Source organism: Bos javanicus, chromosome 7 (assembly GCF_032452875.1).
Source record: "Bos javanicus breed banteng chromosome 7, ARS-OSU_banteng_1.0, whole genome shotgun sequence".
Classification (NCBI taxonomy): domain Eukaryota; kingdom Metazoa; phylum Chordata; class Mammalia; order Artiodactyla; family Bovidae; genus Bos; species Bos javanicus.
The window spans coordinates 31,546,941-31,566,396 of NC_083874.1; the positions used below are offsets into that span (position 1 = coordinate 31,546,941).

Here is a 19,456-nt window from a genome sequence, read left to right on the forward strand (position 1 = left end):
TTCACATTCCAGGATGTCTGGCTCTAGGTCTGTGATCACACCATCGTGATTATCTGGTTCATGAAGATCTTTTTTGTACAGTTCTCCTGTGTATTCTTGCCTTCTCTTCTTAATATCTTCTGATTTTTTTAGGTCCATACCATTTCCGTCCTTTATAGAGCCCATCTTTCCATGAAATGTTCCTTTGGTATCTCTGATTTTCTTGAAGAGGTCCCTAGTCTTTCCCATTCTGTTGTTTTCCTGTATTTCTTTGCATTGATCGCTGAAGAAGGCTTTCTTATCTCTTCTTGCTATTCTTTGGAACTCTGCATTCACATGTTTATATCTTTCCTTTTCTCCTTTGCTTTTCGCTTCTCTTCTTTTCACAGCTATTTGTAAGGCCTCCCCAGACAGCCATTTTGCTTTTTTGCATTTCTTTTCTATGGGAATGGTCTTGATCCCTGTCTCCTGTCAATGTCACGAACCTCATTCCATAGTTCATCAATCACTCTATCTATCAGATCTAGGCCCTTAAATCTATTTCTCACTTCCACTGTATAATCGTAAGGGATTTGATTTAGGTCATACCTGAATGGTCTAGTGGTTTTCCCTACTTTCTTCAATTTAAGTCTGAATTTGGCAATAAGGAGTTCATGGTCTGAGCCACGGTCAGCTCCTGGACTTGTTTTTGCTGACTGTGATAGGAGAATGCTTTGCTGGACAGTTCTAGGAATAGTCCTAATGCTGTTCCAGGAAATACCTCCCCCCCGCGCCCCGCCCCCCCCCCCCCCCCCATTTACAAGATACTTATGTGTCTGTCCCCTAGCAGATTAGAGGGTTTTAGAGATGCTCTCTCAGTATTTAGGAGTGCATCTTCTGAATCTTTTAAAGAAAAAGTTCAACTGCTATAATTAATTGAAGTTTTGGGGTCAGTTTTATATTCACAGTTAACCTGCTTTTGAATTGAGATTTCCATACAATCATTTGGTGACAGTAATAGAAAGACTTAACCAGCTAAATAAGACAAAGCATGTTGTTTTTGTCTTTGATATTTTTCCATTTGGAGGATGATGGAGATGAAATCATGTGTAATTGAAGAGAATAAGGACAACGCTATGAAGAAAAGCTGTTCAAGCCTTCCTGTGCGTGAACTTGAACCTGTGTCTATCCTCTTTCCCCTGTGGCACTTATTTACCCTCCCTGTGAACTGAATGTAGTAATCACGCTTCACTTGATTGACAGCACACTCTTAGGAAAATTTTCTTTAAAGGCAACATTTGGCCGAGTTTTCCCTCCATAAAAATGCTTCAAACACCCCCGATGATACAATTTTAAAAGGAGAGGCTGAAAGTATGAAACCTCAAGAAGAACTTCCACAGACTGGAAATCTAATGAAAGATCATTTGGCAGAAAGCAGAGTAACATTAGCAATTTTCAGAGATTGTCAGTTGAATTGGGACTTGGATAACATTAAGATGGCATATTCAGTCAATTAGGGATAAAGAGGTAAATGTAAACTCTATATATCTCTAAGTATTGGATTTTGGCTTATTTTGCTACCTGTATATTGGTGTGGAAGAAATTTTATTTTACTATGGGATATTCCACAGGAAAATGGGTTTCTCTAAAATATAGGCAGATTTGGTGGAAATAATACACTCTAGTTGGTTTAATATAGGGATGATGTGAAGCTCTGCAGTTTTGACAATGTGTTCTTATATCTTATCAAAATACACTTCCTCTCCAATATTCTGTACTCTTAAACGCTTTAAAAAGATATAATCCAGGGTGAAATACTGAAAAAAATTATTCAATTTCACTTTTGTTTGCCTTATAAAAATCCTGGGGGAAATTGCACAGAGAAATGTGTTTGTAGCGTATCCTATAATGTCAGGTATTGTGCTGTTGTGGCTGAAGAATTTCGTAAATACTTCCTTGTATTATCAGAAAGATCAAAATAGAAAATCACCTGGGAGGCTGTTTAAAGTTTCCTTATCTCCTTTAAAAAAGGGCATGCTCTAGTTTAGTAAAATTCAAATAGAAACATAGTGGATGGTTTTTCTTTTTATGTAAATATTTCATTCCTTTCACTGGTGCCTCTTCGCCTTAAGACAGTGTTTCTACTCTGCAATTCAGAAAATGGCTTGGAGGGTTTTTTTATGAAGACAGACTGTCTACAGGTCCTTCCAGGCAATAGATTAAAAATGATGTTATTTTTTCAAAGCATGTAGAGGGTATGTGGCCACAACTAACAGTTAAGGTTATGAAATAATATATCCACAGTTATATAAAGTGCTAATTAATGTAAGAAATGTGAAAGTTCACTGACTTTCATAATCTGTCTCTTAAAAAGTAAGCCTCGTTCTGAAGAGCTCTGGGCTTCCTGCTGTGTGCACATGATTAGCGGTAATGGAAATTAGATAAGCATGTGTAGTGTAAACTCACCCTTGCTTTTACATTGGGCTTGTCAAGTGGAGATCTAAAATGAGATGTGCTGTTAATGCTCCACTGCTCTGTGGACATATGGTAGGCTTTTAGCAAAGTGGCATCCTGGGAGGATATTTGCTTATTTTTCATGCCTGGTATTGAGACACACAGCATCCTCTCCCCTAATGTCTAGTACAGAGTACTAAGAAAAACAAGTGGCTTGTTTTTTGTACTTATGACCTAACAGAGGGTCCCCATTCATTATAAATTATGTTTAATATAAACCTTCATAACTGAAGTTTATTTAATGTATTTTCAATCTATGGTACTCTTCTTTTCTGTCCTAAAGTTTTCTAGAAAAGTCTATAATCTCCTGTTACAGAAAGATTGGAGAATGTAGGATTTAGGAGAGCATGTGGTTAATGTTTTTGAGAATCTATGAGTCCAGCAATGTTTTAATGTTATTTTGTTTAATATTTACCATACACTTTTGAGATAGAAATTATTCCCAATTCATAAACAAGGAAACAAGATGGTTTTGTTCCTTGCCAATAATCACAAAATTTGTGAATGACAAAGTTGTAATTAAAACTCAAAGCTGTAGAACTAAACTCTTTCACTCAAGTGTTGGCCATAGCTCTTAATTTCCCCCTATCTTCTGCATCCCTGACTTGGACGGATAAAGTTAAAAGCCTACTAACTTTATATCATGATTCTCTTATCCTGTTACACAATCACCCTACCAGTGAAAATTCACACTCTATGATTATGCAGTTATTAATTGACATTCAGTTTTCTCCCAAAATTCAGTGGGGATATTGAAATGGATTTGGTACCTATTCTTTGCAAATCCTACTATTATCCTGAGTAATTTCTTTTTTAAAATTATTTTTAATTGGAAGATAATTTATTTGTAGTCTTGTGTTGGTTTCTGCCATGTGCTGTGCTGTGCTTAGTCTCTCAGTCATGTCTGACTCAATGCAACCCCATGAATTGTAGCCTGCCAAGCTCCTCTGTCCATGGGGTTCTCCAGGCAAGGATACTGGAGTGAGTTGCCATGCCCTCCTCCAGGGAATCTTCCCTACCCCAGGATCGAACCCAGGTCTTCCACATTGCAGGCAGAGTCTTTACCACTTGAGCCTAAATATGTCCCCTCCCTCTTGAACCTCCCTCCCACCCCACACCTCATCCCACCTCTCTAGGATGACTAGCAGACTCCTGAACATTATCATCATCCAGAAAGGCTCTATCTCTAAAATGCTAAATACTAACATAGAAAAGATTGCTAGTTACCTAGCAACCAATACTTTTCTCCTTCACCTTAAGCATAAAACCCATGACTTGTGGTAAACATAAGTATCTAGAAGAAATATTTTTAATTAATTTAATTAATTTTATTTTTGGCTGCACTGGATCTTTGTTGCTCCATGTGCTTTCTCTAGTTGTGGTGAGTTGGGTTAGTCTTCTTTGAGCTGCTCAGGCTTCTCGTTGCAGTGGCTTCTATTGTTGCAGAGTAAAGGCTCCAGGGTGCACAGACTTCAACAGCTGTCGGCACATAGTCTCATGGGCTTAGTTATTCTGCGGGACGTGGAATCTTCCTGGACCAGGGGTCAATCTTCTGCATTGGCAGGTGGATTCTCATCCACTGCACCACCAAGGAAGTCCCCGAAGAAATACTTTTTTCTAGATTTTCTTATCTCTTAGCCAAATGACAGTTCTGATCAATAAGAGATAAGCAAAAGTTTGTGTAAAACTGTCCTTAAAGGGAGTTGGGGCAAGAGATTACTCTGTTTCCTACTTCTTCCTGGCTTGACAACAAATGTGGTACCTGGACCATTTTGAACCATCAGAAGGAAAGCATGAGTTGAAGATGATTGACGGACAAGAGAGTAGGAGACTGGTTCCCTGATTCTTAGACTGTTCTTATCAGCTCTGGACTGTCTATTTCTGTACTTGCTTTACATGAAAGAAAAAAATAACTCTATTTTTTTAAAGTGAGTATTAATTTATGTCTTCAAATTCAGCCAAGGGTAAACCTGATGTGTTAACTCTCAGACACAGTACCAAGTTGTTCATTATCTCACACTTCAGTGGCTGTCTTCTGATGACCATTGTTTTCCTAGCCAGTCCAGCACTCACAGTCAAACACATGAACAGCTCTTTCACTGACACTGTGGTTATTATTTCCTAGAAAAATCAAAGAATACCATCCCAGACTTTATGCAGCAATCTAGAATTGCCTAGATTTTCTAGACTATACCATTTATTTGCACATTAATTTTCCTTGATCTAGAATGCCAACCTCTCCATGACTCTTCAGAAAATCCTAGTATCTTAAATATCACTATATACAGTATGTAGTATATATTAGGTTGGTACAAAAGTAATTGTGGTTTCTAATGATGAATTTTAAATCATATGACTAGGCTCAAGGGCTTCTCCGGTGGTGTTAATGGTAAAGAATCTACCAGTGCAGGAGAATAAGAGGCATGAGTTTGATCCCTGGGTTGGGAAGATCCCCTGGAGGAGGACATGGCAATCCACTCTAGTATTCTTGCTTGGAAAAATCCCGTGGATGGAGGAGCCTGGCAGGTTGCAGTCCATAAGGTGGCAAAGAGTTGGACATGACTGAAGTGACTTAGCACATGTAGCACAAAATAAGTATAAAATAAATAACAAGTAATATGTCATTAGCAAAAAAAATAAAGTGAGAAATATGCATTGAAATGATGTATAATATAGCCACATTTGTTTAAAATGTATTCCAATATCAAATGACAAAGTTCAACAATGTAAAACCGCAATCACTTTTGCAGCAACCTAAGAATATATAATTATGTATGTAACATAATCTTTGGTTACAACTTTATTGACATGATTATACAACACTTCCTCCTGGTCCAGGATACCCAGTTGTTTATATTGTCAGACTTACTGATTTTCAAAGGGTTTTCTATTTTCAACAAGTCTGACATTTCTAAGTCATCAATGAAATAGCCTACGAATTTAATTGATGCTAATAGGAGAGAGATGTATACATATATCTTCTGTATTTTGTAAGGAGAATGTTCAGGGATCATTTGAACATAATGTTCTATATTTGCATTTAAATCTGACAGACATATTCCTCCTTTGTTTTTAAGAAACTAAAACATTTAAAATGATCTAGCGAAATATGACTTTCAACTTCAAAAGGCATATGTCCATCCTTTATTTAAATTTTATTGTTGATAATGTCAGACTATTTCTATGTAAATGAAAACAATATCTTTTAATTTAGTTTCATGTAACATTAAAATGTACAGCATAATATCAATGAAAACTGGATTCTCCTGAAAAGTATTTATTATCTAGTATAAATATAGAAACCTATATTTCTATATTCTAGAAAATCTAGAAATCTCTAGTTTAAAAAGCTGTAAAACAAGATTGGGCTGTCATTGAAAGTTATGTTAAAATCTCTACAGCATTGCTAGGTATGATACTATATCAGGATAAATATTGTGATCAATAAATGGTATAAATGCCTGGATTTTCAAGTTATTTACAGAATCTTTAGAAAATCTGAAAAAAATTAAATTTCTGAGAGGTGCAAATGAATCTGCTAAGAACTTAATCATTTTTATGATAATTTCTATTTCATTTGTTTTCTCTTCTAGTTTCTCACTTATCAGTGATTCATAGCTGATTATCTCTCACAGACTATAGAAGATTCTTTAGGTAAGATATGATTTCTTTAATCATTACTAATAATTAAAAAAGTATGTTTTAAAACCTAGAAATATTAGCATTTAACAAAATATAGTTGAGACTAAATTTTTGCTGATGAGAAATATTAGAAGGCTAGTGAACTGATGGGCATTTAGGTTGCTTCCATATCTCGGCAACTGTAAATAATGCTGCCATGAACAGGGGTGCGTGCATCTTTTTGAATTCATGTTTTCCATTTTTTCATATATACACCCAGGAGTGGAACTGCTGGGTCATATGGTAGTGCTACTTTTAGTTTTTTGGGACACCTTGGTACTGTTTCCCACAGTGGTGTACCAATTTATATTCCCACCAACAGTGTATGTGTCCCCTTTCCCTACTCCATGAAATGCCTATTCATATTTTTGCCCACTTTAAAATGAGTTTGCCCCTTAAAAAAGTAATTGTTCTTTTCTTATTGACTTTTATAAATTCCCTGTGTAGTTCATTCATGAATTCATCACAGTTTGTGTTCTGGGGGAGCAGATACCGAGAGTGAAACATGCAAATTTTATTAAAGAGTAACACCTTGTAAAGTGATTAGATAGGGACCTCACCACTGAACGACTAACACACACAGACACGCACACACACATACACACACACACACACACCCCAAGAAGAATATGACCTGAGCTACTACATTCTTGGTCAGCATGACCCTGAAAAAAGCATGATCTCAGTTCACAAGCCGAAGGAGACTCTGAAGGTATTAATAGCTGAAAGCTGACAGCTACCCATACTCTTAGTAATGGGTGAGTTCTTTCTTAAAGGGAATACACATCTCTTCATGTGTGACAGACCCTTTTTTAGTTGTATATATTTATTGCAGATATCCTGTCAGTGGCTTGTATTTTCACACTTTTAGTGTTTTTTTTTGATGAATATGACTGTCTAATTTTAATGTAGCTTAATTTATTAAAATTTCCATTCATGTTAATTTTGAGTTCTGTTAAAAACTATCCCAAGTTAATTATGGTATTCTCTTAGTGTTACTTACTACAAGTATTATTGTTTTGACCTTGTACCTTTAGATGTACACACCATGTAGAATTGATTTTGGTCAACAAAGAAAAATAGGGGTAAAATTATCTATGTATCTAGCATCATCATCTGTCTATAACTATCCTTAGACAAGATATATATAGACATCCAATTAACCCAGCAGAATTTATAGATCATTCTTTTCTACTATTCCTCAGCGGCATCTCTGTCATACCTTAATGGTCAATAAATGCACAAGCTTGTTTCAGGGCATTCTGTTTTATTGTATTAGCCTGTTTATCTCTCCCTGCAGTACCCTCCCTGATTTAATTTCTGTGGTTTCAGAACTACTCTTATTATCTGCTGATATCATTCCTTGTTCTGTTTCTTCAAAACTGTCTGCCAGACTTTCTCAATTGACGTCCTCATCTGAATAGAGGGAAAAAAAATAATTTGAGTAAAAATTTTATCAATTCTCTCAGATATGTTACCATTCTAGATGCACAGGAGAGAAGTTATTAATAACTCATGAAATGGAACTTTTAGGGCATTAGACTTTAGTCCTCTCTTGAAACTCTGGTTGAGATATCTGAGAGAGCTGTTCATGGTTCCTTGCTTTATTCCAATACTTTGGCCACTTCATGAGAAGAGCTGACTCACTGGAAAAGACGCTGATGCTGGGAGGGATTGGGGGCAGGAGGAGAAGGGGACGACAGAGGATGAGATGGCTGGATGGTATCACTGACTTGATGCACATGAGTTTGGGTGAACTCCGGGAATTGGTGATGGACAGGGAGGCCTGGCGTGCTGCGATTCTTGGGGTCGCAGAGCCAGACACGACTGAGCGAATGAACTGAACTGAACTGTAATATTTCCAGAAAAATTTTATTGGGAGTTTTATGAGTGCAGAATTTAATCTATATTCCCTTTGAAGAAAACCAAAATCTTTACAATATGAAGTCTGAAGTCACTAATATGATATATTGTTCCAATTATTTAGGTCTTCTTTAATCTCTCTCATTAATGTCTTATAATTTTATAAGATCTGATGCATATTTTGTTAGATTTGTTCTTAGATATTTGTTATGTTGAATGTATGTAAAATAACACTTAAAATTTTTTAAATTTTCATTGTTGACATTATTCAGAAATAAATTGATTTTTAAAATATTGACCTTCTAATTCTTAGCCACAATAAATTTACATATTACTTCTCATAGTCATTCTGGAAATTCTTTTAAATTTTCTGCGTGTACAATTGTCTATTGGATCTATCTGTGAATAACTACAGATTACTCCTTCTCCAATCATTTATTTTTTTTATTTTATGGCACTGGTTGCAATCTTCATTACAGTCTAGAAAGAGCAATAATCATACTCATTGCCAATTTCTTGAGGGAAAGCTTTCAGTATTTTCCCCTTAAGTACAATGTAGATTTCCTTCTACAAAGGATTCTCCTTATTATATTAGCAATGGTCTTTGTCCTCTTAATTCTACTAATTTTTATTATGAATGGGTAGTTAGGATGATCATGTAATTTTCCCCTTTAGAATATTAATGTTATGAAATACCTAAATTCAAATGTTAAAATAATCTTGCATTCCTGAAATAAATGCAGCATTGTCATTTCCCCCACATTTTGTATCTTATCAGTTCACTAATGCACTGTTTAAGATGTTTGTACCTACGTTCTTGGGAGAGATTTGCCTATAAATTTCATTTGTTAATGGGACTTTCAGTGATTGCTATCAAAGTTATGTGGCTGCTGCTGCTAAGTCGCTTCAGTCGCGTCCGACTCTGTGCCATCCCATAGACGGCAGCCCACCAGGCTCCCCCGTCCCTGAGATTCTCCAGGCAAGAACATTGGAGTGGGTTGCCATTTACTTCTCCAGTGCATCAAAGTGAAAAGTGAAAGTGAAGTCGTTCAGTCGTGTCCAACTCTTAGCGACCCCATGGACTGCAGCCTCCCAGGCTCCTCTGTCCATGGGATTTTCCAGACGAGAGTACTCTAATGGGTTGTTATTGCCTTCTCCAAAGTTATGATAGTATTGTGAATTCAAGTGGTCTCATTTTCTGTTCTGAAAATGATTGACTAAAATATATTTGATCTCATCTTAAATTATTTCTTAGTTGATTGGTAATGTCTTTTGTGCCAGAAGCTTTCTTTGTTTAAAAATGTTTCATTATACAATTATTTAATAAACATAGGACTATTCAGAATTTCTATTTTTTCTTAAGCCAATCTTTGTAAATTTTGTTTCCATGAATTTATTCATTTCACTTAAATTGTCATGTTTTGGACATACAATTCTTGGCCTATTTCCATCTTCCCACTATGTAACAGTGGCTTTTTGAAGTTTTCAGATTTAATAAGTGTGCTTTTTCCTACATTCCAATGCATATTTTTACATTTTATAGTGTACTTTCTGGGTCACTTCAATTGGGATTAATAGGAAGTCAGCTATACCCAAATACCTCACAAAACCAGATGTTCCTCTTAAAGCACAAAGCTCCTTATTAATAATTTTGAAAGTTAAAATTAAAGTTAAAAAGTGTTAAATGGAACAATAAATAAATGAACAATTAGTGTGTGTACACACACACACACACACACACACACACACAGGATGAGAGAGAAACAAGAAAGCTGAAGCCTGAAAACATTGAATAGGTTACCATGCTTTCTACAAAAATTTTCCATAATTTTAATATATATCAACAAGTCTTAACCTATGCAATTATGTGTATAATATAAATAGATAGGTAATGTATGAATTATCCAGGTGTTATCCAGCTTTTAATAAAAATATTTCTCAGAGTGTGCTCCCCAAATAATCAGCAACTTGAAGGACAGATTAAAACCAAATTCCTGAATCCAACCCCACATCTACTGAATTAGAATCTCTCGGGGTAAACTGCAGAAACTGTCCTTGTAACCAGCTCTCTAGGGGAGTTTCAGCCACTGATATTTGAGGTTAATCTCTTCGCGATTAATTTCTTTAGATTAACCCTCTGCAGGTAATATACCAGACTGACTTTACCTTTGTTGTGCTGTGCTGTGCTTAGTCACTCAGTCACATCCGACTCTTTGTGACCCAAGGACTGTAGCCCGCCAGGCTCCTCTGCCCAGGGAATTCTCCAGGCAAGAACATCGGAGTGGGTTGTTATGCCTCCTTCAGGGGTCTTAACAACCCTGGAATCGAACCCATGTCTCCCGCATTGCAGGCAGATCTTTACTATCTGACTTTACGAGTCACCAGGGAAGCCTGAGATGGAGGATAACTGTCTCTAAAGAGAGAAGATACAATATCTGTACAGATATCTGTACAACTGAGGCTATAAGAGGAAGACCTTTTCAGACATTTTGTTGATCCAATTTAAAGTGGAAATTGTTTACCTAACCCCAAGACAGTTTATTTGTTTGACTAAAGCCTCATTCTATAATTTTTTTTCTGATAAAGAAGAAAATGAGTTACATAATTGTACTAAAACTCAGTCATAATGAATCAAAGCTGGATATGATATGTGTCTAGATGCTCAAAAATAAATAACTATCATTTGTCACTTCTCAATCTCTACTAAAACAATATCAGTTTAGAGTGGGGGAATATGATCACACAAAATGTATCTTTTTCTAATAATAAATTTTCTTTTTACTTATTGGTGCTTAATGAGTTAACTACAACTGTGTCAATATTTTTACATTCAAACAATATACCTGATGGTAGGAAAGCACAACCATTCTTTCTGTTTTACCTTGAAATGAAAAAAGAAAAGTTTTCTAAGTAAATATTAGAATTTCTGATGATAGTTTCTAGTGATGATGAACTAACGGCTATTACCCTGGGTACTAGGTGCTGTGTGATATTAATAAGCTTCTCTGTAGACCTCATATCTGGGTTTGCTGTACACTGCCTAATGTCATGTTCTGCCTTATGTCATGTGTCATACCTTTCTTTAGGACAAAGCAATGTAATAAATTCATCCTATTTATATATACTGTTAACTTGTATATTCCATAACCACCTGGGTTGAACTGGTCTTGAAGCATTGGATGGTATGAAGCTGAGAGAGTGAGTCTTAACATCTGCATTGAGTTTAGCTTATTCATGAGGACAAGGAGATAGCTAGGAGGTATGGTTCAGTTCAGTTCAGTTGCTCAGTCGTGTCTGATTCTTTGTGATCCCATGGACTGCAGCACGCCAGGATTCCCTGTCCATCACTATCTCCCAGAGCTTACTCAAACTCCTGTGCATTGAGTTGGTGATGCCATCCAACCATCTCATCCTCTGTTGTTGCCTTCTCCTCCCACCTTTAATTTTTCCCAGCATCAGGGTCTTTTCAAAAGAGTTAGTTATTCGCATCAGGTGGCCAAAGTATTGGTGTTTCAGCTTCAGCATCAGTCCTTCAAATGAATATTCAGTATTGATTTCTTTAGGATGGACTGGTTGGGCCTCCTTTCAGTCCAAGGGACTCTCAAGAGTCTTCTGCAACACCACAGTTCAAAAGCATCAATTCTTCAGCACTCAGCTTTCTGTATAGTCCAACTCTCACATCCATACCTGACTACTGGAAAAACCCTAGCATTGACTAGATGGACCTTTGTTGGCAAATTAATGTCTTTGCTTTTTAATATGCTGTCTAGGTTGGTCATAGCTTTTCTTCCAAGGAGCAAGCTTCTTTTAATTTCATGGCTGCAGTCACCATCTGCAGTAATTTTGGAGCCCCCCAAAATAAAAGTCTCTCACTGTTTTCATCGTTTCCCCATTTACTTGCCATGAACTAATGGGACTAGATGCCATGATCTTATTTTTGAATGTTGAGTTTTAAGCCAACTTTTTCACTCTCCTTTTTCACTTTCATCAAGAGGCTCTTTAGTTCGACTTTGCTTTCTGCCATAAGGGTGGTGTCATTTGCATATCTGAGGTTATTGATATTTCTCCCGGCAATCTTGATTCTAGCTTGTGCTTCATTCAGCCCAGTGTTTCTCATGAAGTATTTTGCATATAAGTTAAATAAGTGAAGTGAAAGTAAAGCTGCTCAGTCGTGTCCGACTCTTTGCGACCCCGTGGACTGTAGCCTAGCAGGCTCCTCCGTCCCTGGGATTCTCCAGGCAAGAATACTGGAGTGGGTTGCTATTTCCTTCTCCAGGGGATCTTCCCGACCCAGGGATCGAACCTGGGTCTCCCACATTGCAGGCAGACGCTTTACCCTCTGAGCCATCAGGGAAGCCTAAAGGAGGGTGACAATATACAGCCTTGACGTACTCCTTTCCCCATTTGTAACCAGTCTGTTGTTCCATGTCCAGTTCTAACTGTTGCTTCCTGACCTGCATAGAAATTTCTCAAGAGGCCGGTCAGGTGGTCTGGCATTCCCATCTCTTGAATTTTCGAGTTTGTTGTGATCCACCCAGTCAAAGGTTGGCCTAGTCAATAAAGCAGAAATAGATGTTTTTCTGGAACTCTCTTGCTTTTTTGATGATCCAGCGGATGTTGACAATTTGATCTCTGGTTTCTCTGCCTTTTCCAAATCTAGCTTGAACATTTGGAAGTTCATGGGTCACGTACTGTTGAAGCCTGGCTTGGAGAATTTTGAGCATTACTTTGCTAGCATGTGAGATGAGTACAACTGTGCAGTAGTTTGAGCATTCTTTGGCATTGCCTTTCTTTGGGATTGGAATGAAAACTGACCTTTTCCAGTCCTGTGGCCCCTGCTGAGTTTTCCAAATTTGCTGGCATATCATGTAGCACTTTGTAAACTGTTAAGATATATTAGAACAACAAAGTGAGTGTTATAAAATATTCATTCCAGAAATCTTCAAATTATTGTCTAAGATATGCTTAAACTTGCCAATGCAGGATTCAAAGATAACATGTTACTTTATAACTGAGATTAGTATTCAGTTTGATTTTGCTTAGTAGTTGCCCATTAAAAAATAATCTTGATGATATTTAAATGAATATACTAGATATTTAATGATGAAGTAATATATTACATACTTAAGAAATTGATGGAATTATTTAATAGAAAGGAATGAAAATGATTCCCTCCTTTATTTTCATCTTCCCATTAGCCCATTATATAGTCAGTATTTTTTTCCAAATACATGAATAAGAAGAAAACTTGCAGAATATCATAAAAATTTAATCAAATCCCTTGCAGGAACATTTAGAGACAATTGCTAAATGCTGTAATCACTTCCTGCAGTCTTGATCTTTTATGAGGCAACATAATTAATGTCCTTGATCTTTTGGGAGTTATGTGTAATTATTCTGTGCCTCATCTTTCTAGGACTAGGAACTCAACTCTTGAAGGAGAACTGCTCTTACCTTGTCTGCAGTGATAAAGAGTCAAATCCTTTTTCTGAACTTCAGGGATCCATTCCTTGCCATGTATTATTCATTTTAAGTAAGTTAATGTCATTGGGAGTCAGAGTTTCTGCCTTGTATGATAAAATGATTTTAAGTGAGGTATAGTTAATTACTTATCACCCGTGCCCTAGTGTGCTTTTCCATATGGCCTTTTTTTGGCATATGAGTGACAAGAAGTCATCAGGGCAAAATCATAAGCAGAATTTTTATATTAAAACTTTAATGTATCAGTGCCCAGGGCACTAGCTAATTCCAGTTTTCTAGCTACAGAATCTGGGCAAATAATTTACCATCTAGTGCTTCTCAATATGCGTATTTTAGTTCAACTTCTTCTGTCTCTTAAATATAGAATTATCTCCCAAGTGCTTCAGTTGCATATGTCAGTGACACATGAAGGAAGGTTTTATTAGCAGAACTCCAGTCTCCTCAGGGGTGACATACCAAACCTTTTAAACCACAACTGTTAGTAAAGTTTTGGTGTGAAAAAATCCAAAATGTTCATAGTGGAAAGAAAATTATAACATTTCTTTTAGTTGTCTTGGTTTATAGAAAAGAAGGTAAAATGCTCCGTTACCTTTTATAATTAGGAAACTGTGCTTTAAAATATTCCTTGATTGACAAATACTTGTTCTGGTACAAGTCTTGTCAACCAATGCATATAATAATTATTGGAACTGAAGAATTAAGAGTGTGAGTGGTTCAGCTCTTTTCTGCCTACCTCAGGGAAGCTTGGGGACAGCAGTCTTGCTGTGTGGGTGGGTTGTGATTTGGCATCATGTTGCTCTTGTGTGTGTGTGTGTGTGTGTGTGTGTGTGTATGTATTTAGTGGCTCAGTCGTATCCATCTCTTTGCAACCTCATGGACTGTAACCCGCCAGTCTCCTCTGTCCATAGAATTCTCATAGTAGGCCACTGTTTTTACTTTGTTGGTTGGTTCATTTGAGAGTAGTCTTGTGTCCTATTCCAAATGTGGTCTAAAACTTCTCCCATAATAGGACATGTTACTACTGTGTCATACTGAAATATTAGATCTAGAAAGGTTTTCAAAATTATGTTAGAGTAAATTATTTTATAGTTGAGAAAACTGAGGGCTAGAAGTTAGAAAGATTCAGTCAAGATTACAGTTTAATTCTTTATTGTTTAATGCCATTAAAAAGCTCTCTTAATTCTAAAATAAATTAATACATGTGTGTGATTCACTACTCCTAAATAGGTATCAGAAAACCACAATCAAACCACAATTTTTCTTTTTTCTTATTCGCTTCCCAGGTGGCGCTAGCAGTAAAGAACCCACCTGCCAGTGCAGGAGACATAGGAGACATAGGTTCGATCCCTGGGTTGGGAACCCCCAGAGAAGGGTATGGAAATCCATTCCAGTAGTCTTGCCTGGGGAATCCCATGGACAGAGGAGCCTGGCAGGCTACAGTTCATGGGGTTGCAAAGAGCTGGACACGACTGAAGTGATTTAGTGCAGTACAGCACAGTACAATTCTTTCTCTATGCTGGCTGTAAGAAGGTGGGTACCAAGAAAGCTAGTAGCAACATATGTGTTTTTTAAAGCAGAAATTGTATATACTTTAAGCACAAATGTGAGATATATTTCAGTTTCATAATTTACATATTACATGTTAGTGAAGTTGATTTTGCCTTGCAAAAGGGAATTTGTACTTGGGAAAGATTTTCATTACTATTGCACTTGTCTTAGATGCTTATGATGCTGAATGATAACATTCTTTCAGTTAAGTGAAAAAGGGTGCTTAACTATAATGCTACTTTCCTTACACTGTAGTCAAAATTTTATTTTTAAAAATGATACTTTGCGTATTGTCATTTTAGAAAGAAATCTTTGATAGAAAGTAATAAAAAAAAGAAAGAAATTTAGTTAACTTCCAATGAAATAAAACTTGCCAAGAAATCAAGACCAAGTCCAATTTAATAGTGATTAAACAGCAATTATAATTTTAGAGCTATTAAGGCAACAGTGTGAATTGATTTGGGTTCTATTCACTCCGGAGGAGGGACAGACGCACATTGTGTCAACAGATGCAATCACTTCACTACATAATGCTCTGGAGGGAAAACAGGGAGAGCTGAATCTATGATCAGCTTTACCAGTAATTTTGCAGAGCTCCTATTTTGCTTCACAGAATTTTAATCTATGGCTATTATTGCCATTCTTGCCTTTTTCTTGTAGAGAGAGTTTGATGGACAAAGAATTCTGAGACAGTGGTAAATTTAAGCAATGTTTTGCATGTTTTCAAAGCATTTCACTACTGAGAATATAGTTGTTGTTATTGTTAGTCTCTAAGTTGTGTCAGACTCTTTGCAACCCCACGGACTTCAGCATGTGATGATTCCCTGTTCTTCACTATCTCCCAGAGTTTGCTCAGATTCATGTCCATTGACTTGGTGATACTATTTAACCATCTTATCCTCTGCCATCCTTTCTGTTACATAAAGTTGTTGTTTGTTCAACAACTAAATACTTAAGTAAAGTAATGCTCAAAATTCTCCAAGCCAGGCTTCAGCAATATGTGAACTGTGAACTTCCAGATGTTCAAGTTGGTTTTAGAAAAGGCAGAGGAACAAGAGATCAAATTGCCAACATCTGCTGGATCATTGAAAAAGCAAGAGAGGTCCAGAAAAACATCTATTTCTGCTTTATTGACTATGCCAACCTTTGACTGTGTGGATCACAACAAACTGTGGAAAATTCTGAAAAAGATGGGAATACCAGACCACCTGACCTGCCTCTTGAGAAACCTGTATGCATGTCAGGAAGCAACAGTCAGAACTGGACACGGAACAGCAGACTGGTTCCAAAGAGGAAAAGGAGTACATCAAGGCTGTATATTGTCACCCTGCTTATTTAACTTCTATGCAGAGTACATCATGAGAAACGCTGGGCTGGAGGAAGCACAACCTGGAATCAAGATTGCTGGGAGAAATATCAATAACCTCAGATATGCAGATGACACCACCCTTATGGCAGAAAGTGAAGAACTAAAGAGCCTCTTGATGAAAGTGAAAGAGGAGAGTGAAAAAGTTGGCTTAAAGCTCAACATTCAGAAAACAAAGATCATGGCATCCGGTCCCATCACTTCATGGCAAATTGATAGGCAAACAGTGGAAAGAGTGGCTGACTTTATTTTTCTGGGCTCCAAAATCACTGCAGATGGTGACTGCAGCCATGAAATTAAAAGACGCTTACTCCTTGGAAGGAAACTTATGACCCACCTAGACAACATATTAAAAAGCAGAGACGTTACTTTGTCAACAAAGGTCCATCTAGTCAAGGCTATGGTTTTTCCAGTGGTCATGTATGGATGTGAGAGTTGGACTCTAAAGACAGCTGAGTGCTGAAGAATTGATGCTTTTGAACTATGGTGTTGGAGAAGACTCTTGAGAGTCCCTTGGACTGCAAGGAGATCCAACCAGTCCATTTTAAAGGAGATCAGTCCTGGGTGTTCATTGGAAGGGCTGATGTTGAAGCTGAAACTCCAATACTTTGGCCACCTGATGTGGAGAGCTGACTCATTTGAAAAGACCCTGATGCTGGGAAAGATTGAGGGCAGGAGGAGAAGGGGATGACAGAGGATGAAATGGTTGGATGGCATCACTGATCAATGGACATGGGTTTGGGTGGACTCCGGGAGTTGATGATGGACAGGGAGGCCTGGCGTGCTGCAGTTCACGGGGTTGCAAAGAGTCAGACATGACTGAGCTACTGAACTGAACTGAACTGAACTGAAAGACTTAATCCAATATCTTTAACAGAAGATTTTCCTTCTCTTTCTCTTAATCCTTTATATATTTTCCCTGTGTGTAACTTTCTTTCCTTATTCTCAGCTATCACACAAAGCTTGATATCTTGAAAATCTCACTTCAGGTTAGTCACTCTGCTAAGATTCAAGCTCTATTTCTACATGCCAGTTTGATCTTTCCAAATGGATGTCTCATATGCACTTCAAACCTACTAAAGCTCTGAATTTAACTTTCCTGTTATCTTTCTTATTAAACACCTTTCTTTCTTCCAGAAGCTTATTACTTGTGCTAGGAAATTTAGAACTGCTTTGTATAAAGTTCCTAGCTTGGTGTCTAATATGTTAAATTACTAGCAATGATAGCCTCATAAGTACACTATCTTTTCATGAATTTGGCTGCTACAATTATCTCATGTTCACCTTGAGTAGCCTTTATAATGCTGCCCAAAGTGAATATTGGAGTGGGTTGCCATGCCCTCCTCCTGGGTGTGTGTGTGTGTATATATATATATATATATATGTATATATATAGTGGTTTAGTCTCTAAGTCATGTCCCACTCTTCCGACCCCATGGACTATAGCCTGCCAGGCTCCTATGTCCGTGGGTTTTTCCAGGCAAGAATACTGCAGTGGGTTGCCATTTCCTTCTCCAGGGGATCTTTCAGACCCAGGAATTGAACCCAGGTCTCCTGCATTGCAGGCGGACTCCTGCATTGTAGGCAGATTCCTGCATTATAGGTAGATTCTTTACCAATTGAGTTATGACAGAAGCCCAAAGGGACAGGAAGGTACTTGTATTCTAAGAGTGGAGAGAAGACTTGTTATGGTGCAGAATGAACCTAGATACTTGGAGGTTGGGATGGAGATAAGAAAGGATCTCAAATGCCACCAAACTTCAGACAGTTTGAGCTCTTGAAGGTTTTTAAAGTTTGAGAGAGACTCCAACTTGTTTGTTCTACTTTTCCCATCCTGAATTGCTTTTCTCCATTTTACTTCATAGCAAAACTTCAGATATAATCATTATATCTGCTTTGAAGTTTTTCCTGACTCCCACCCCTTGTTACATAGAAAGGTGATTAATTCCTGCTCTGGAAATTCTTTATCATTTGTTAACATAGCTAATTCTAATTGTTAACCTTTGTTGACTTTTATCATGTTTTTAATACCTCTGTAAGTGTTTAACATATATAAATTTATGCATACTTTATGGGAAGACACTATTTTTAATCCACATTTTTTAGATGAGAACCTCAGGCAAGAGTGATTAAGAAACTTTGCCTAAGTTCAGACAGCCTGCTAGTGGTGGAGTCAGGCTTTGACCCAGGATGTCTGGCTTCTGTGTCTATGCATATATCCACTTTTTGTTGCCTCCCAATAGTATTTAACACTGGATGCACTGTCATGTACCCCTGTCTTATCCTTGACATTGAGGGAAGACTCCAGTCCTGTGCAATACATGCATCAGTTTGGCTGTAATAAGTACAATTAGAGGCAATTGAGATGTGAGCCCTTTAGGATTATTCAAATGATAGCTGATTGCAAATGGTTTTCACTGCTAACTGGTTTTGAAAGTGTGATTATCCATAATACTGAATAATCAACTTATTAAAGGAGTGATTATTCATTTTTGTGACTTGCTTCTTTGTTATTTACTGACTTTTCCTTTGGCCCGTCATCCCACCCACTTTTTGTTTTGTTTTGCTATTTCTCTGCTTATTAGTGTACCTAATAGAAGAAAAGAGAGGAGATAAATTCTAATCATACATCCTTGTAAGCTACTAGAGTAGGGAAAGGTTAAACTATTGGACAACATAGTGCTTAGGGTGATAAGGTAAATTTTTATGCGTACATACTTATTTTACATTATTTTACATTACATTACTAAAACTCATTTAAAATTTAAGAACCATGTGTTGAGTATTTACTGTGTGCTCAGCTTTGTGGATTACATTAACTGTTTTTTTTTTTTTTTTTTACATTAACTGTTATTTTAGGAGCCAGGAAGGGTAAACTTCATCTTATATTTTCACCTTTTATTAACATAGAACCAGTCTGAGAAGTCTCATGTAATAACTTTTGACAGTATGTATTAATTAACTTGACAGTGTTCATAAATAAATCTGTACAAAAGCTCTGACTTTAGGAAATTTGGTTCATTTTTCATTGGCTGAATATGTATG

General features: G+C 37.0%; 1 long non-coding RNA gene across 1 annotated transcript in view; it reads left to right on the forward strand.

The window, feature by feature from the left end:
* The window catches only part of LOC133251022 (uncharacterized), an 83,466-nt gene that overhangs the window by 41,671 nt on the left and 22,339 nt on the right, over window positions 1-19,456 (forward strand). The window contains exon 3 of the long non-coding RNA XR_009737487.1: window positions 6,066-6,126. This is a non-coding gene — a long non-coding RNA (uncharacterized LOC133251022). The remainder of the gene's footprint in view (window positions 1-6,065; window positions 6,127-19,456) is intronic.